This window comes from Macaca nemestrina, chromosome 9 (genome assembly GCF_043159975.1).
Source record: "Macaca nemestrina isolate mMacNem1 chromosome 9, mMacNem.hap1, whole genome shotgun sequence".
Taxonomy (NCBI): domain Eukaryota; kingdom Metazoa; phylum Chordata; class Mammalia; order Primates; family Cercopithecidae; genus Macaca; species Macaca nemestrina.
The window spans coordinates 136953180-136972443 of record NC_092133.1 but is presented as its reverse complement, the minus strand read 5'-3'; the positions used below and the strand labels follow the sequence as shown (position 1 = coordinate 136972443).

The window sequence follows — 19264 nt, the reverse complement described above, 5'->3', positions numbered from 1 at the left end:
CAGACAAGAAGACAGCAAGCCCCTCGACTTGTGATTTCCGTTCTCTTGTTTCCTGTGTGCACCCACATGAACCATCTGCCCTCCCTGACTCCCTGCCTCCACGTCTAGAGAAGGAGGGGTGGATCTTCTCTAATTCCCCTGGTGTGCTTGACTTGTTCCCCACCACCCAAGAGCTAAGGCTTAGGCACTGCGTTGAAAACTTCAGCACAGCAGGGAACCTCAGCCACTCTGTCTTCTATCCGTCCTCCCTCATGTCTTCTCTGCACTCCTGTCTCTATCCGTTGGCACCTGGGCCTCTGCCTGCCTTCACCTGCTTGTGTCCATCCTTGCAATGAATGCCATAGTAAGGCCACCCCTCCTTCTCCAGTGTAACTTCACTCTGGCACTATTTTCTGAAATTTGTGGACCCTCCATGCTGCAGCTACCCTAAACCCACTCTCCTGAGAAGCCCCAGTTCCCAGAACTGAAGTCCAGGGCAGCCCTCGGCCCCACACTTCTCTACTTAAACAGCAGCTGCCTAAGAGTCTGTGAACCTGCACAATTTTCACTAGCAGTGTCTCAACAATTAGCCAGTGCCTCACAAATGGGGCAGATGGTATAGCCAGGAATGAGAATTTCATGTTTCTTCTGATTCAAATGCATTCCTATCTAAAGGCTGTTTCCTTTTAGAGACAAACTAATTTTTTCTCTTTCGTCCTTTGCCTGGGTTTTATGTTTACTTCTACAGGCTGGCACTTCCGATGGTTTCTAGAGAACTCATTGGTGCGCTCTCTCTCTCTCTCTCTCTCTCTCTCTCTCTCTCACACACACACACACACACACACACACACACTTACTATGTACACACCTCACAGGAAATGGAAACTTGTTTCCACTATGGGTCCTGAAACAAAGCTCTGTGGATATGCATGTGCTACTCAGATTTTCTATCCCAGGAAATGAGTGTAAATATCTACCTCCCCAAGAAATTTTTTTTTTCAGAGACGACAGACCTTGGAAGACAAGTGGAAGTCAAAACCCTCCTTGAATGTGGTTCTTGGGAGTTGGAAATCTCCATTGCTGTTGCTTCCCCATGGAAGGCTTTGCAGTGCTAAGTGGCTTATCTCCATGACAACCAGAAGAGCTGGTTTTTTTTTTTTTTTTCTTTTCTGCTGGACATTTTTTTTTCTAGATTTTACTTCATATTTAAAATAATTAAAAGTGTTTATCTCAGTACACCACAACCAGTCATTTACTGGGCCAATGTCAGGAGGCAGCTCACATCTGTTTAGGGTCCACTCAAACCACCTCCATGCTGTCGGCCCTCAAAGTTTCTAAGAGGTTTGGCTTTTCTTTGAAATCTGGCTTCTCACTTGCTCACTATATAACTTTTAAACAGATTAATTTTTTTAGTTCCTTATATATGTTTTTCACATGTAAAAATTTGAGATAATTTTATGTCAAGAAGAGCAGAGAAGATGTATTAGATAATGTGTGAGAGACTGCCTGATAGAGCTGAACACATGGGAAGCATACAAAATATTCATCTCTCTGCTTATTCTTTTCCTTAGCAGAATATCTGCTAAGCAAGCTGTAGCCATTCCGTCATCAGTTCCCAAATGGGAGGAACGTCATGGTCTCTTGACAGAGGCGCTCTTGCATTGTTGGTGGCAAGGGTCTGCTGTCCTGTCAAGTTGGCCCATTTATCCAGTTACTCGTGAAATATCTTGTTCTCTCAGAGAATCAACCGGCGGCTGTGTGCTGACTTCACAAAGAAAAATCCATTCTTTCATCAAGTAGTTGTCAAGCATAATAAAGAAAAACTGGCAGAATAATTGGGGTGGTTGCTGAGTCTAACTCAACATCGTGTGAAATAAAATATATGGAACAATAGTCTTTAAAGAGAACTGCACACCTCTGTTTGTACGACAGGCTCAAACACAGCCTATCAGACGTATGTAGAGTCAAAGTGAGGAAGTGGAGGTCATTCAGATTACTGGTAGACCCAGAATTCGAGCCAAAACAGTAGTAGAAAACAGAAACAGATGCTTGAGGATCTGCCTCTCTGCCAAGCCAACCCAGCAATTCTCATTAGAAACCTCAACAAACAATTGGAACAGAAACAGGTAGAAATTGTGGTTCAATTTTAAGGTATCGTTGTGTTTTTTTCAAAACACTTTTTTCTTCAAAATGGAAATCATTTTATTGTCTTATTTATAAACGTGATGAATGCTTGTTGCAAAAACAATCAGAGGAAACAGTTTTATTATTTCATTTAGTTAAAATATGATGCAAAAACAGGCTACAAAAAATAGAAAAAAGAAAAGAGAAAAAAGATGAAAGAAGGAAAAGAATGAAAGAAAGGAAGAAAAAGATGAGAAGAAAACACGTGAAAGGGATCAGAGTATGCCACCCCAAAATATATTATTTTGAGATATTGACTATTTTGAGCTGAAGACAATTGAGAAAGAGCAGATCCAGGAAGATTATTTTGAGCTCAAGATGATTGAGAAACAGCAGATCCAGGAAGAGCTGTCTTCCCACTTTCTATGTATATAAAAGCAGGGCATACATTTTCTGTGAGAAAAGTACCCTCCAGGTAACAGGAAGAGGAGAGAATTTTTGTTGTCAGAGATGGGGAGTCGAAGCTGAGATGAATCCATACAAACAAGCCTACTAAAATTATAGTTGCCTTCCATGAATTTTCCCTATGTATTTCTTAGTCACTGTCCCATGATTTGCCTTCCCAAACCCAAATCCCTTTCTCCCTTGACTATCCATGTCTCCATAACTTATTATTTTCTGTTAAAATGATATATAGGTTCTTGGGCCTTTTCACCTCTTTGAATTCTCATTTCTTACATATGAAAGGCCCCATATACACATAAACACATTAGTATCAAATAATAGTCGTACGCTTTTCCTCCTATTAACCTGTCTTTTGTCTATTTAATTCTCAGGACCAGCCACAGAACCTAACAGGATAGAGAAAAAGTCTTTCCTTCCCTATGGAAGGAAGCAAGGAGAATAAAAATAAAGCATGATTGGTAATACAGCCACCCAAGATAAACACTGTCCATTGGCTTTTGATTACTGACCACAGTAATTTATATTCTCAAAAAAAAAAAAAAAAAAAAACTAGTGAATTTGTTCAGCAATTAGCATATTGGTGAGGGCACGGAGAGTCATGAGAGCTTGCTGTTTGCATGGAACAGTCTTTAAGTAGAACTATTGCATAGCGTACAAGAGGAAAGTTGTTCCTAGAAGTTAGGTCAGAAGATAGAAGTGAAGGGACAAGATAATAAAGGAATTTATCATCCTAAAGCTTTTTATTTTCTTTCCTCATCTGCTGGATGACACATAATGCAGAATTGGAATGTTCTGGAATGTTCAGAATTTAGAATGGTTCCAAGTTGTCAACCCAATTCTATAAAGACATGTGAGATACATAAGGGTACAGGAATAGATACCTATTTTCACTGGCATTGTAATGTGTTAAAGTGTGGAAGAAGCTCCAGTTTTTGCACTTGAGTCACTGTTCAGATAGACCTGTCCATTGATATTTTAAGGAAAATGTGACCAATGTGGGAGAATGGGCTCTGCTATAACAGAAGGAGACAACATGGCATGATGGTTAAGAATTGGACTCTGGGTGGGGCGTGGTAGTTCACACCTGTAATCCCAGCACCTTGGGGGCCAAGGGGGACACATCACCTAAGGCCGGGAGTTTGAGACCAGCCTGGCCAATATGGTGAAAAGTCGTCTCTACTAAAAACACAAAAAATTAGCCGAGCGTGGTGGCGGGTGCCTATAGTCCCAGCTACTTGGGAAGCTGAGCCATGAGAATCACTTGAACCTGGGAGGTAGAGGTTGCAGTGAGCCAAGATCATGCCACGGCACCCCAGCCTAGGCAACAAGAGCGAGACTCCATCTCAACAACAACAACAACAGCAGCAGCAGCAGAGAATTAAACTCTGGAACCAGATTGCTCAGGTTTATCCTAGCTCTGCCACTAGGCTCTGTGACCTTGAGGAAAAGATAGCCTTCTAATTTATCAGTTTGGGCAAACGTAAAATAGGGAAAATCGCAATCCATCCCTTTTAATATTAGAAGGTGGTGGCTGTGCAGTGGCTCACACCTGTAATCCCAGCACTTTAGGAGGCTGAGATGGGAGGACTGCTTGAGCCCAGGAGTTCAAGACCAGCCTGGATGACAAAGTGAGACCTTGTCTCTACAAAAAAATTTAAAAATTAACCAGGTGTGGTGGTACATGCCTGTGGTCCCAGCTACATGGGAGGCTGAGCCAGGAGGATTGCTTGAGCCCTAAAGGTCAAGGCTGCAGTGAGCCATGATCAAGCCATTGCACTCTAGCCTGGGCAACAGAGTGAGACCCTGTCCTTAAAAAAAAAAGAATATGGTGTAAGTAAATTAACATAAAACACTCAAAACCATGCCTGGCACATGTTAAGTCCCATATAAATGTTAGTTATTCTTAACTCTCTCCTCACTATCTTTGCATCAAGGTTGGAAGAATTCTTAACCACTTTCTGTCTCGCTAAGCACATTTTACATGCTGGCATGCAAGGATATGGTAAATACTCATTCGTCTGGAATAATTTAGAACTAGATACAACTTTGCTTATAAAATCAAATTGGGTTGGGCATGGTGGCTCACGCCTGTAATGTTAGCACTTTGGAGGCCGAGGTGGGTGGGTCACCTGAGGTGAGGAGTTCAACACCAGCCTTTCCAACATGGTGAAACCCCATCTCTACTAAAAATACAACAACAACAACAATTCGCTGGGTGTGGTGGTTTATGCCTGTAATCCCAGCTACTCTGAAGGCTGAGGCAGGTGAATTGCTTGAACCCGGGAAGCGGAGGTTGCAGTGAGGCGAGATTGCGCCATTGCACCCCAGCCTGGGCGACAGAGCAAGACTCTGTCTCAAAAAAAAAAAAAAAAAAAAAAAAAAATTCAGAAATTGGTCAAATATCCTCAAGAGTTCCTAAAATTGAATGATGCCATTGCATTTATTCCTACAGATGCTTACACTCTAAACTCAATATTTTTCTCTTTGCTAATGTTTAGAAACAATAGTTATCTCTCAGGCATTCCTCAGCCATCCAAGTGCTTTCTCCATTTTGAATTCTTTTTTTTTTTTCAGATGGAGTCTGGCTCTGTCGCCAGGCTGGAGTACAGTGTCACAATCTCGGCTCACTGCAACCCCCACCTCCCGGGTTCAAGTGATTCTCCTGCCTCAGCCTCCCGAGTAGCTGGGGACTACAGACGCGTGCCACCACACCCGGCTAATTTTTGTATTTTTAGCACAGATGAGGTTTCACCGTGTTGGCCAGGATGGTCTTGATCTCTTGACCTCGTGATCCACCCACCTCGGCTTCTCAAAGTGTTGGGATTATAGGCATGAGCCACCGTGCCCAGCCGTGAAGCACTTTTACAGAAGATAGCTCCATGGCTCCAGGACCCCTTTTATAAACTCTGACTGTATCCCCTTTCATCCATGAAGTGCTTGCTCCATTTTTCCTCTTGTCCACTCCCTTGCAACCATAGTATGCAAGGTAGAAACTGTCAACATTAAATCTCACCTGCCATGTGTCAACCTACTTAGATTAAATTGCTGATCCGAATCTTTGTTCACTTGTGTCTGAGCAACCAGCATATTTTTCTCTTTTTCTTATTATTTTTCTTTTTTAAAAAATGCAGAATCTATGGACATTAAAATAGATTTGTAATAGCCATAGCCATGCACTGACCATTGCTACAAAAGTGTACTTTGCACCCTCAGGCTCTTCACACTGAAGAGTCTTTCTCGTGACTCTTATGCTGGGTCTTCCTAGTGCTCTTCCCTACCCCAGCCCCTGTAGTGTTCAGATCAAATCATGCTTTATTAGGTGAAACTCTATTGAATTGTGAAACTTTCAAGCCCGTTTAGTATCCTTTACCACATCTCGTCTGTGTCTGAGGTTACCGAGAGAAAATTGTCTTTTTCTTTCTCATGTCTATGTTGCTTTTTCTTAAGTGTTTTTTCCCCAAAATTTGAGAGCCACACTATATCCTAAATTTGTATCAACAAAGAAACTACGGCTGAACTATCAATTAAAGTTAATAAAAACAGCCATGCAATTAAAAAAAAAATCAAAATTGCCAATAACATTTCTATTTTAATACCCCTTTCAGGTAAAAATGTGGCAATCTCTTTATTTGAATTCCATAGCAAGTCTCAGTTCAGAAGCTCCTCCACTCACCATGGGACTTCGAGATGGTTTGGATCGTTTGTCCTGTCCAAATCTCATGCTGAAATGTGACTCCCAGCGTTGGAGGTGGGACCTGTTAAGAAAGGTTTCTGTCATGGAGGTGGATCCCTCTTGGTGCCATCCTCATGCTAATGAGTAAGTTCTTACTGTGTTAGTTAATGTGAGAGCTGATTGTTACAAAGAGCCTGGCACCTCCTCTTCCCTCTCTGGCTCCCTCTCTAACCACGTGATAGGCTGGCTCCCTGTTTACCTTCTGCTATGATTGGAAGCTTCCTGAGGCTTCACCAGGAGCAGATGCTGGTGCCATGCTTCCTGTACATCCTGCAGAGCCATGAGCCAAAATAAACCTCTATTCTTTATAAATTGCCCAGCATCAGATATTACTTTATAGCAATACAAATGGACAAAGAAAGGCTATGTCCCAATAAACCCATCTGAAGTTGAAAATATCATCACTTGAAAATGCACTTAATACGTCTACCCTATCAAATATCATAGCTTAACCTAACTTACCTTAAATGTGCTTGGAACATTTACATTAGCCTACAGTTCAGCAAAATCATCCAACATAATGCCTATTTTTATAATGAAGTATTGAATATTTCATGTTATTTATTAAACACTGTAGCAAAACTGAAAAACAAAATGATCACCTGGGTACTCACCATTAACATACACAGCTGAAAGCACACTTGGCCTGAAGAATGTTTGAAGCATTGAACTAAGATGCAGGGTGATGGGATACTGCAGCTACAGGGTTGTCAATCTCTCTCTTCTAATGAGGCTTGAGAATGGCTCGTGGAAGGCACTGGGGCATCCACACTGGATGGTTTAGCAGGCATGATGTTCTTTAAGAAGATGTCAAGTATCAGTATTTTACCCTCATGATCCAGTGGTTGACTGGGAGCTGCAGCTCAGCATTGAGAGAACGCACAGTGCTACAGCTACATATCACTACCCTGGAAAAAGACCAAAATTCAAAGTTTTAAATATGTTTTCTACTGAATGGTCTTTTTCATACCATCATAAAGTCAAAAAATCTAAGTTGAACCATTATTAGTCAGGGGTCATCTGTGTGTTCAGCTGACCCTCAGTGTCCATGGGTTCCACATTCATGGATTCAACCAACTGTGGATGGAAAATATTCAAAAACTCCAAAACAGTAAAAACAACAATAAAACAATAATACAAACAAAATACAGTATAACAACATATCTATAGTATTTACATTGTATCAGATACTATAAGTAACCTAGAGATGATTTAAAACGTGCAGGAGGATGTGCATGGATTATATGCATTTTCTACACAAAATTTTATTTCAGGGATTTGAGCAACCACAGATTTTAGTGTTCACAGGAGTCCTGGAACCAATTCTCCACTGATACTGAAGGATGACTATATCTGTTCAGTGGGTAAATATTACTCAACTCAATTCTTTTCTTCTGGCTTTGCAGAATGACAAATATAATAAATGGCGTTCTTTGTCCCTTCTGTAGTGGGCATGCTTAAATTTTCGTACTATTATGCACAACATACATTTTTATCCATCAGCTAGAGAATCAAGCTTCATAATTTTTAGAAGACCAAAATCAATGCCAGCTTCCACTCATCTTTTAAATTTCAGCTTACTATGTCACTTTTTCAGCAAAACTTCCCTAACCCAAGGTTAGGTTATGTCGCTTAATTGCAATCCTACAAAACCCCACCTTTCTTCTTTGTGCATAATTAAATTATTAATTAAATACTTCAAGTCTTTACTTGTCTAGCTCTCTTCTAGATGGTAAGCTCCACGAATGCAGTCTCACTCATCAGTGCTTAGTAGAGGGCGAAGTCTTTTTAGGTCATCTTTAAGCCTTGGTTGAATAGACACAGGCATTCATGAATGAATGGATGGATGGATGAATGGTAACAACAGATCTGCAGTAGAATTTTCAGAATCATCCCTGGATCATTAGTTGGAAAGCATAATGGCTACAGTTTGAATGCTTGTCCCCTCTGAAACTTAATGCCCAATGTAATAGTATTAAGAGGTAGGGCCCTTAAGAGGTAGTTAATAGATTAATCTATTCATGGATTAATGGGTTATCACAGGACTGGGTTAGTTGTCACCAGAGTGAGTCTGTTGTCTGTTATAAAAGCCAGTTTTGCTCCCTCTCCTGCATGCCCTAGTGCCCTGTGATGCCTTCTGCCATGTTATGATGCAGCCTGACACCCTCACCAGAATGTGCTGCCTGACCTTGGACTTCCCAGCCTTCAGAACTGAAAGAAATACATTTATTTTCTTTATAAATTACCCAGTCTGTGATATTCTGTTATAGCAACAGTAATGGGCAAATACAATAACTGATTATCTTCTCAGAGACATGCAAGCATTATCAATCTTTAAACTCTTCTAGTTTTCAGAGTTCCTAATTAGGATGAAGAATTTTGAACTTGTAGCTCAATTATTTAAACAGTTCCACATACCCTTCTCTCTCTTCCCAGAGAAGGATTAAAGGGGAACACACAAATGGCGCCTGAGGAATTCTCTTCTAGTATCACATTCCCAAAACGGTATCCTTCCCACTAAGCCAGCAGAAGTCTTGTAGAATGTAACATACTTTTGAAAATGCTGTAAGCCTCCTGAGAATTGACTTTATTGGCTTAATTGGCTCCACTGACTTAGAATGACAAACTCAGAAGTCTCACGTCAATCAGATCCTAACCGACTCCCAGGAAGCCTAGGTTCTTATTCTTCAGAATACAAATGATAATGACAGCAATGACACTGCTCTCTCAGGCAATGGTAAACACAGCTATTCATACTCCAGGCAGTTTCTATTTAAACAGAGAGAGAGAGAGAGACAGACAGAGAGAGAGAGAGAGTGTGTGTGTGTGTGAGAGAGAGAGAGAGAGAGAGAGAGAAATATGCCACATGGTAACAAATGTGATGGAGATATATGAGGGTGACCAGGGAGGTTGTATTGATAAGTAACACATAGGTAGAGACTTGAAGAACCTGGAAGAAGGAACCATGGAGATACCCAACTAAAAGAATTATGTAAACAGGCCAAGCCTGGTCTCCTTGAAACAGCAATAGGGGGAACAGCATGGCTGTTCCCAAATAGTGCTGGAGGTATCCCGCTAAACTCTGCCTTATCTCCCAGAAGACCAAAAAGTTAATTCCATTTCTCCATCTTTTGGGTTTATACTCTAGGGACTGTAGAGAGAGGCCCATCTTCTTGGCTCTAGGGAAGGGAAGGGCAGTGCAGATCTGTACATTTGCTGCACACTGGAATATTCTGCAAGCCTTTAAAACTCTGATGCCCAGGTTGCACCCCATACTAATTAAGGCAGTTAATCACCCTCTGAGGGTGAGACCCAGAAATCAGTGTTTTTGAAACGTTACCAGGAGAATCCAAAGTCAAGTGGACATGCTGGAGCCAACTTACACCAGCTCCCGAGGGCAAATAATGTGCTGCACTCTTTCAGGAGTAGAATAAAGACACCTGGTTCCTGACACAGCTTCAAAAACACTTGGAATTTCCTGAGTGACAGGCATGTCTTTTGTTATTCATAAGAAGCCCCTTTAGACCATACCTGAGTTTATGCTCATGAGGCAACCCCTGGTGGGCTCTTACATGGTTCAGAGGCAAGAGGGCGGTTGGGGGTAGGGGAGTTGTGGGGGGCAAACCAGAAAGACCTCAACTGTGATTGGAGGGTTGGAACTTTCAGCCAAACCTATGACTCCTGGTGAGGGGAGAGGAACTGGAAATTGCATTTAATCAAATGGCTAATGATGTAATCAGTCATGCCGATGTAATGACACCCCATATAAAAACTCTGGGTACCAAAGACCACGGGGGCTTTCTGACGGGTGGACATATATTTAGGGAGAGCAGCACACTTCGACTGCATGGGAGCAGAAGCTTCTGCGCTTGGGATCTTCCTTGACTTTGGGCTCTGTACCTGTTTACCTGGCTGTTCATTTGTGCTCTCCATAATAAAATAGCTGTCATCGGTACAGAGATTTCCTCAGTTCTACAGGACATTCTCATAAATTATCACACCTGGGAAGGAATGAAAAGTTCCACATTGGTAGTCAGCTGAGCAGAAGTGCAGGTGGTTTGGAGACGGCTGAAATGTATGTCTGCCTTCTGAAGTGGGGACAGCCTTGTGAAGAACTTTGCCCTTAACATGTGGGGTTTGCATGAACTCCAGGAAGTCCGTGTCAGAACCGAATCAAATTTCAAGACACTCAGTACTAGAGAGTTGGCTCTGGAATATGCTTCCCAGCTCTGTGTTCAGTGATCTCATGTTAGCAGTTGAAGTCAGCCAGGGTGAGAATATCTACACCATGGAAATTGGCAAATGCTACAAATCAAGGCTTCTTGTCCTTCTGCCCCCAAGAACTGGTTATTAAACGTTTAGCAACACACTGCTATTTTAGAACCAATGGCCTATGCCATTAGGGGCTGATTAGGAAAGGCTAGAAAGATCTCAGGAGGGACAGAGTCTGAACACACTGAGAACTCCTTCCATTGCACACCCACGCAGAGTAGGCTGAGCCCATTCTGTGAGTGAGTGGAACTCCTTCCCTTCTGAAATCCCTCCACACATTCCCACTTCCACATAAGCCATGTCCAACCTATATATCGCACTAACCTGTCACTAGGTAAAATTCTTAAGGAAGAAGACAACCTGGTCGCTTAACGAATCAGGGGGAAGCCACGCCTACTTCTTTACGTTAATTCCTTGTGTTCATTTTTCATGGGCCTCTCTTGTTCCTTTTGAATTGTTCAATTTATTGCATATTTTTAGTAATAGATGGGTCCTCTTCACATATTAGCCTCGGGTTGAGTCAAATCCCTTTCTGGGAACTCACAGAGAAGTTCCTGTTTTTTTCAGTCTTCAGGAAATTCACTTAAATGTTATGAGTTTTCTGAGATAATTAATCCACCAGCATAATTCCCACCTGAAACTCTCTCCTTCCCCTCTATCCCCTCTTCAAATTTAGTTCTAATTTGGTTAATATTTCTGCCTTCCTGACCCATAATTCACGTAAGAGTGTGAACACACACGCGTTATCCCAGGAAACCACTGTGTGGGAATTTACTGACCCTTTCAAATCCATGTTTTCACTCTTCATTTAAAATGGAGGTTCAGCTGTTCCCCTGCTGTTAGAATTTAGGATTTAGTTGCGTGCTTAAGGGATGTAGTTGAAATCCTTGCAATATATTTGCAGGAATTGACTCGTCTGAAATAATGAATCACACTAAGCATTTAATTAGGACCTTGAGGATGGAGAATCAGGAACAGGAGCTGAGAGACAAAGAGGCTTAGAAAGTCAGTTCAGGCCGGGCACGGTGGCTCAAGCCTGTAATCTCAGCACTTTGGGAGGCCGAGGCGGGTGGATCACAAGGTCAGGAGATCGAGACCATCCTGGCTAACATGGTGAAACCCTGTCTCTACTAAAATACAAAAAATTAGCCGGGCGTGGTGGCGGGCGCCTGTAATCCCAGCTACTCGGGAGACTGAGGCAGGAGAATGGCATGAACCTGGGAGGCGGAGGTTGCAGTGAGCTAAGATCGTGCCACTGCACTCCAGCCTGGGCGACAGAGCGAGACTCCGTCTCAAAAAAAAAAAAAAAGAAAAAAAGAAAGTCAGTTCAAATCAGGCACCGTGGCACATGCCTGTGGTCCCTGTGACTCGGGCAGCTGAGGTGGGAGGATCACTTGAGCCCAAGAGTTCAAGGCTGCAGGGAGCTCTGACTGCGCCACTGAACTCTGGCCTGGGTGACAGAGCAAGACCCTGTTTCTAAAAAACAATTTTAAAAAGTTTATTTGAAGGTAACATGTGACAAAGGAATAGCCTCCTTATACACATACACACACAGAGACACACATACATGCACATATTCTCTTTCTCTCTCTCTCCCCTCTTCTTGCAATTCATTGTGGGAGTAAGCTAAACTATACCTAGCACATTACCCTCCTAGTCCATGTCTTAAAATTTTACTCCATATTCAATTTGGTTCTAGCCTCTGCATCTTCTTCCTTTTTTGAGTTTCACTGTGAGAGTAAATCAAATCTAACCTTAAGTGACATCATCCAATAGTACTTTCTGTGAAGACGTGAATGTTCTAAATCTGTGCCGTCCGGTGGAGTAGCCACTAGCCACATGGGGCTACTGAGTCTATTCCATATAACTAGTGCAACTGAATTTCTAATTTTACTCAATGCTAATTAACTTAAATTTACATAGTGCAATTGATGGCCACTGTATTGGACAGCTCAGCTGCAGATTAACAAACATGAATAAGGATTCAAGGGAAAAAAGCTGAAAATTGGCACCTGTATTAGCTGGCCAAGGCTGCCCTAACAAACTGCCACAGACTGGGTGGCTTAAACAGCTGACGTTTATAGTCTCACAATTGTGGTGGTTGGAAGTCCAAGATGAAGGTGTCAGCAGGGTGGGTTCCTTCAGAAGCATCTCTCATTGGCTTGTGGATGGCTGTCTTCTCCCTGTATCTTCCTGCTGTCTTCCCTCTGGAGGTGTCTGTGCCCACACGTCCTGTTCTCGTAAGGACACCAGTCATTTTGGATTAGAGTCCACCCTAATAATCTCATTTTAATGTAATTACCTCTGTAAATACACTATTTCCAAATAGTCACATCTTAGGGTACTGGAGGTTAGGGCTTCAATGTGTGACCGTAGATGAGTCAGGTGACACATCTCATTCCATAACAGCTCTTTCACTGACCTCCAGCAGGACTGCTTTCCGATTACACACTGAGACGAGCCGTACCCGCATGATTCTCTCTTTCAGAGATTAAAATGAAATTGAAAGACAAGGACAATTTCGTATCTTTAAAACTCCTCAATGAAGACAAGCTAGTCATGTTGTTACTGTTATATTATGTTCCTTCCTGATTCCTCCTCTCTGAATGTAACAGGCGATCCACCTAAAGGTCTCTCTCACACAAGTCCCAAGCCTCTTGCAGACATTGGTGATTCTGACCCCTTTCGTTTCCTTTTCCAGGAACCTGTTCTGAGAGCCTCCTTTCCCTTTCTCAACCTTTCATCAGCCAGGGGTAAAATGACATGTTTACAGCTATGGCTAAATTTAAAGACTCCATTCTGGGAGCCAGTGCAGGAGGTGCCTGGTGAGACCGTCATGTTTCATCCTTTTTTTTTTTCTGAGACGGAGTCTCACTCTACTGCCCAGGCTGGAGTGCAGTGGTGTTATCTCGGCTCACTGCAACCTCCGCCTCCTGGGTTCAAGCGATTCTCGTGTCTCAGCCTCCCAAGTAGCTGGGATTACAGGCACATGCCACCACACCTGGCTAATTTTTGTATTTTTAGTAGAGACAGGGTTTTGCCATGTTGGCCAGGCTGGTCTCAAACTACTGACCTCAGGTCATCTGCCCACCTCAGCCTCCCAAAGTGCTGTGATTACAGGCACGAGCCACCGTGCCCAGCCCCATCCTTTTTATTGGTGAATTTGGAACCAACCTTTTGGGCTCAGTTGTTTTATAACCCTACTGAGCTTGATTCCTATGTTGCCCCCTCTCTGTTAAATTCCCATCACGTTTGTTGAAATTGTTTAACAGAAAAACTAAAATTAAATTAATTAGATGAGAGAACACATCAGGTAGTCATGTGACTCAGACTCTGGAATCAGACATATGCCCACCTATCACTTCCCTACGGGTGTGAAACTCTGTGCAACTGATTATCTACAACACAAAGATAAAAAACAGACTTCTTGTGCATATTTGCTAAGATAAGGCATGTAAGGTGCTCAGCCCAGTGCCTGGCACATAAAGCACTATTTACATGTTAGCTACAGTTATTATTTGTATTAGAAATCTTATTGTCAAGCACAGGTTGTGGAGGGAAACAGCATAGCAGAGTTGTATGCACCCAGAGAGAAATGGAAACAGATCATTTCTGAGATCTCTTCCCATTGTGAAGTTCTATAAGACATGATGTCTTTTTTTAAAAAAGAACAAAATTGTTTCACCTCACCGTTGGCTGGGTTATGATAGAACAACGGCACTGAACTACTTTGCCCTTTGAAGTACGGGAACTCCTAAACACATTTAATTTCTAAGTAGGCATGTTTTTAAGGAGAACTCTCAAAGCACCTGTAGTATCAAGCACTTCTCTTTCAGGAGAGTAGCATGGCACATCCTTCGGCATCACGCATTGCCATGGTGATTTCTCCCTGATCCCAACATGTGTTCTTACATCGTGTTTAATTTAGGAAGATTAGAACCGGTGATCCACCCCAGCTCCCACCTGGATTCCTTCTCATCTGCATTTTTGCATCAACCTTTTGATGCTTTTGTACTTTAGATTTTAAAAAGTATTTCTGAATACCATGTATGGTTCACAGAGGTCGAGGATCACTCACTTTCAAAATCTTCCTCTTATCCTAAATTGTACCTAACCTCCCATGAAATTACTTTTAACGTCTATTTTCCTAATAGACATAAGCTATGCAAAGTCAAATTCTGAGTTTGTGTTGTTTGCCACTGTTCCCCCAGCAGCCAACACAAGCCCACCTAGCTCAGACTAGGCACTTGCTGTTTGTTAAATGGTTTGTTGTTTTCCTACGCCATTGACTAAAACCTGAGTTAAAAATCACAGGGCCTGGGCGCTGTGGCTCACACCTGTAATCCCAGCACTTTCTGGAGCTGACACGGGCAGATCCCTTGAGGTCAGGAGTTCGAGACCAGCCTGGCCAACATGATGAAACCCCATCTCTACTAAAAATACAAAAATCAGCTGGGCGTGGTGGCATATGCCTGTAATTCCATCTACTTGGGAGGCTGAGGTAGGAGAATTGCTTGAACCTGAGTGGCAGATGTTGCTGTGAGCCGACATTGCACCACTGCACCCCAGCCTGGGCGACAGAGCGAGACTCTTTCAAAAATAAAAATAAAAAAAGTCACAGAGGCCAGACGCAGTGGCTCACACCTGTAATCCCAACACTTTGGGATGTTGACATGGGCAGACCACTTGTGGTCAGGAGTTCGAGACCAGCGTGGCCAACATGGTGAAACCCCATCTCTACTAAAGATACAAAAATTAGCCGGATGTGGTGGCAGATGCCTGTAATTCCAGCTACTCGGGAGACTGAGGCAGGAGAATTACTTGAACCCGAGAGGTGGAGGTTGCAGTGAACCAGGATTGCATCACTGCACTCTACCCTGAGCAACAGAGCAAGACCCAGTCTCAAAAAAAATAAAAAGAAAAGTCACAGTGTAAGAGCCAATAAAGAAAGACAAAGAACATCCCTGTTCTGCCACATGCAGTATTTTGCAGCCTAGAAGATGTTACTTGTAAACACCATTGCTTCTGCCCACAACGACCTGCAATCACTATAGGAAAGGCTTTAAACATCTTCAAAGAAAGCGGAAATGTCTTGTTTCTTAGGCTGAGAATAGAGTTTGAAGAATTAGAATGATTCTCTTCTTCATTAAGAGCCTGCTCTCAATCACCTCTTCCCTGGCCCATCTCACGAGAATGGAGAGGAACAAAGAAAGAAGCAAGCTCAAAAAGATTCCTACAGGACTGAAAACCTTTCACCCACTTAAAAATGAAAGGCAATAAAAGCCCTTGTAGAAAGAGAAAGATCACTTCTTCAACCTAACATCCCACCTTAAGCTCTAACCTGCATATACAGGTGCAAGCTGATGGATGAGACTATCAGCAATGAGAACTTATTCATTGTTCATGTTGTTCACCCTGCGGGAGGAGCAAGGAGCAAAAGGTGACAGTAGAAAGGGCTTATTACCTCCCCTTGGTAATTAAGCATCACACAGAAAGAAAACTGCCCTCACCCTAATCTTACATTTTCAGGGGCAGTATTTAAATTTTTATTTTTAATTGAAGAGAATGCTTGGGTTTCTCCTAAAGGGAAAGTTACAGAGACTTATGAGTTTTGATATACGCAAATGTACTGGAGTTTCAGAAAAAATTCAAGATCCCAGTAGAATTCTGAGAGTTGCCAGTAATCATTTTGTCTTGATGAATGACCATGACTGAGCAAATCAAGACGGGCAAAACTAATGGGAAAATGAACTCTTTCCAGAAGGATTAACAAACCCCCGATTCCCATGGAAGAAAGAACCCTGAAGCGGAGCCATCAAATGAAGGCATCAAATCTTGGATCCCCAGCCAAAGACATAATGGCAGAGGCATTTGAACCAGAGCGAATCCCTTTTGAGTGGGGCTGGAAAATGAGGGTGGGACTTGCTTCTTGGACTGCATTATCAGAAAGTACGGCCTTCCTAGCTTCTACAGATGTTTACGGTCAAGGGAACAAATTAAGATTGCTTACTAAACAGACCCAGACTTGGGAGTGTCCAGATATTCCACTATCTTGAGAACAAAGGCATTCCTAATTTTGCTTTAAAGATAATAATATTGATTCTTACAAAATATAGTAATTAAGAAAATCAGTCCTTCATCACAAACCCTTGTAGCAGAACACATCTCCCCATATATACCAGCATTGTACCTATGGTGGATGCGCTCCTCCTCTTACTTTCAGGAACGTCCTACTCTGTCTATGGAGTAGCTGTCCTTTCACCTCTTTGCTCTCTTAATAAACTTGCTTTTGCTTTGTACTGTGGGCTCACCCTGAATTCTTCCTTGAATGAGACCCAAGAACCTTCTCTTGGGGTCTGGATCGGGACCCCTTTCCTGTAACAATAAGATCTGAGAGGCTGATAAGTTGCATGTTGAGAAATTCAGACCCCATGTCATCTCTCGGATTTCACACTGCAGCATCAGAGAACTTGATTCTGCCCAATTACAGCCATGACACCAGGAGTTACGAAAATGTATTTTCCATGGCTTCTCTTCCTTTTTCTGCTTCTGCCTCCCTTGTTCCCACCCTCCCACCCTCCTTCTCTCTCTTAAATGTGCACAATAACAATTATTAAGTCCAAAATATTTTCTTCTAAACTTAAAAAAGAAACCTCTAAGAAAATGTAATGCCTTCTCTGTTTATTACAAAAATTTGCAGTTGTGTGAAAACAGATTATATGGGTAAATAGAGTTTTTACTTTATAAACATCAATTAGTAGTCCAGTGGGTAGCATTTTCCTTTATTTAGGGTTTCAACAAAGGCAAAGATAACTTTGTCTTAGAAACATATGTGGGAGAAGGGTGCTTAAGTTACTGGGTTAGGGAGAATCTTTGGAAATGTGTGTTCTAGATCAAGTTTGCCCAAGATATTTTGGCAGCCTTGGAAAAATGACACCCATCCCCAAGCCCATCCCCCCTTGCCTACCAAGAGCCTCAGCTCCCTCATTGCCCACTGAAGATATTGAGCCATGGGATTCCAACTGCTCCCTAGGGATTTGCAGATCTCCCTTCAGGGGCCGTGATAGAGAAGTGGGCAAGGAAGAGTACAAATGCCCTGTTTCATTCTGAGTGATTTATGTTTGGTATTTCTGTTTACATTTTTGTTTGAACAAAAGATATCTCCATCACAAAGAAGTTTGAAAACTACTAGCTTAACTGATCATGAAATCAGTATCCTCCACCTCTAAAACTCTGAGATCAATGTGTCATTAAAAAAAGGCTATGGCCAAAACCAAGACATCCAGGTTTAAATCCTTGCTCATTATTTTCTAGTTGTGTGACTTCAGGACAGTTGTCCACCTATAAAATGGATAACAATGTTATGTAAACCACATAAGGATGGAGGCTGAACAAATTCTTGACATTCCATCCCAACTTTATTCCTTGATGATTCTGTGGTACTTGGTGCTTTTATTACAGCCAATATTTCTGGTCTCTCTTTAGGCTCCTGCCATTGGAATGCAGACAAATATAAAGTTTGTTCCCAGCAACTAAAATGTGCCCAGATGCCCCACAGACAAATGCATCTGCAATGCTGCAGTCTTTGGTTTAACAGAGTATTTAAAATACTGGTTTATTGGTAAAGAGAAAGTCAAACTGTCACTATTTGCTGACGATATGATCATTTACATTGACATCCCTAAGGACTCCGCTAGAAAGTTCCTAGAACTGATGAAAGAATTCAGCAAAGTTTCTAGATACAACATTAGTAACCCTTAGTTAGTACACAAATTAGTAACTCTTCTATACACCAACAATGACCAAGCAGAGAATCAAATGAAGAACTCAAACCCTTTTACAATGGCTGCAAAAATAGATAGATAGATAAATAAATAAATAAGACATTTAGGAATATACCTAACACAGGAGTCAAAATACCTCTACAAGGAAAGCTATAAAACACTGCTGAAAGAAATCATAGATGACACAAACAAACGGAAACACATTCCATGCTCATGGATGAGTAGAATATTGTGAAAATGAACATACTGCCAAAAGCAATCTACAAATTCAATGCAATGCCCATCAGAATACCACAATCATTCCTCACAGAATTAGAAAAAAACAATTCTAAAATTCATGTGGAACCAAAAAAGAACCTGTATAGCCAAAGTGACACTAGGCAAAAAGAACAAATCTGGAGGTATCACACTGCCTGATTCCAAACTATACTGTAAGGCCATAGTCACCAAAACAGCATGGTATTGCTTTAAAAATAGGCACATAGACCAATGGAACAGAATAGAGAACCCAGAAATAAACCCAAATACAGCCAACTGATCTTCAACAAAACAAACAAAAACATAAAGTGGTGAAAGGACACCCTTTTCAACAAATGGTGCTGAGATAATTGGTTAGCCATATGCAGGAGAATGAAACTGGATCCTCATCTCTCATCTTATACAAAAATCAACTCAAGATGGATTAAGGACTTAAACCTAAGGCCTGACACTATAAAAATTCTAGAAGATGACACTGGAAAAACCCTTCTAGACATTGACCTAGGCAAGGATTTCAAGACCAACAACCCAAAAGCAAATGCAACAAAAACAAAGATAGATAGCTGGGACCTAATTAAGCTAAAGAGCTTTTGCACGGCAAAAGGAACAGTCAGCAGAGTAAACAGACAACCCACAGCATGGGAGAAAA

The 19264-nt window shown here is 41.9% G+C and overlaps 1 long non-coding RNA gene across 5 annotated transcripts in view; it reads right to left on the bottom strand.

Moving 5' to 3' along the window:
- LOC105494353 (uncharacterized) overlaps nucleotides 1-19264 on the bottom strand; it is a 223804-nt gene that overhangs the window by 58535 nt on the left and 146005 nt on the right. For all 5 annotated transcript variants that reach the window (XR_011608313.1, XR_011608311.1, XR_011608310.1 and 2 more), the window contains 2 exons: nucleotides 6916-7209; nucleotides 6242-6323 (listed from right to left, as the gene is read on the bottom strand). This is a non-coding gene — a long non-coding RNA (uncharacterized lncRNA). The remainder of the gene's footprint in view (nucleotides 1-6241; nucleotides 6324-6915; nucleotides 7210-19264) is intronic.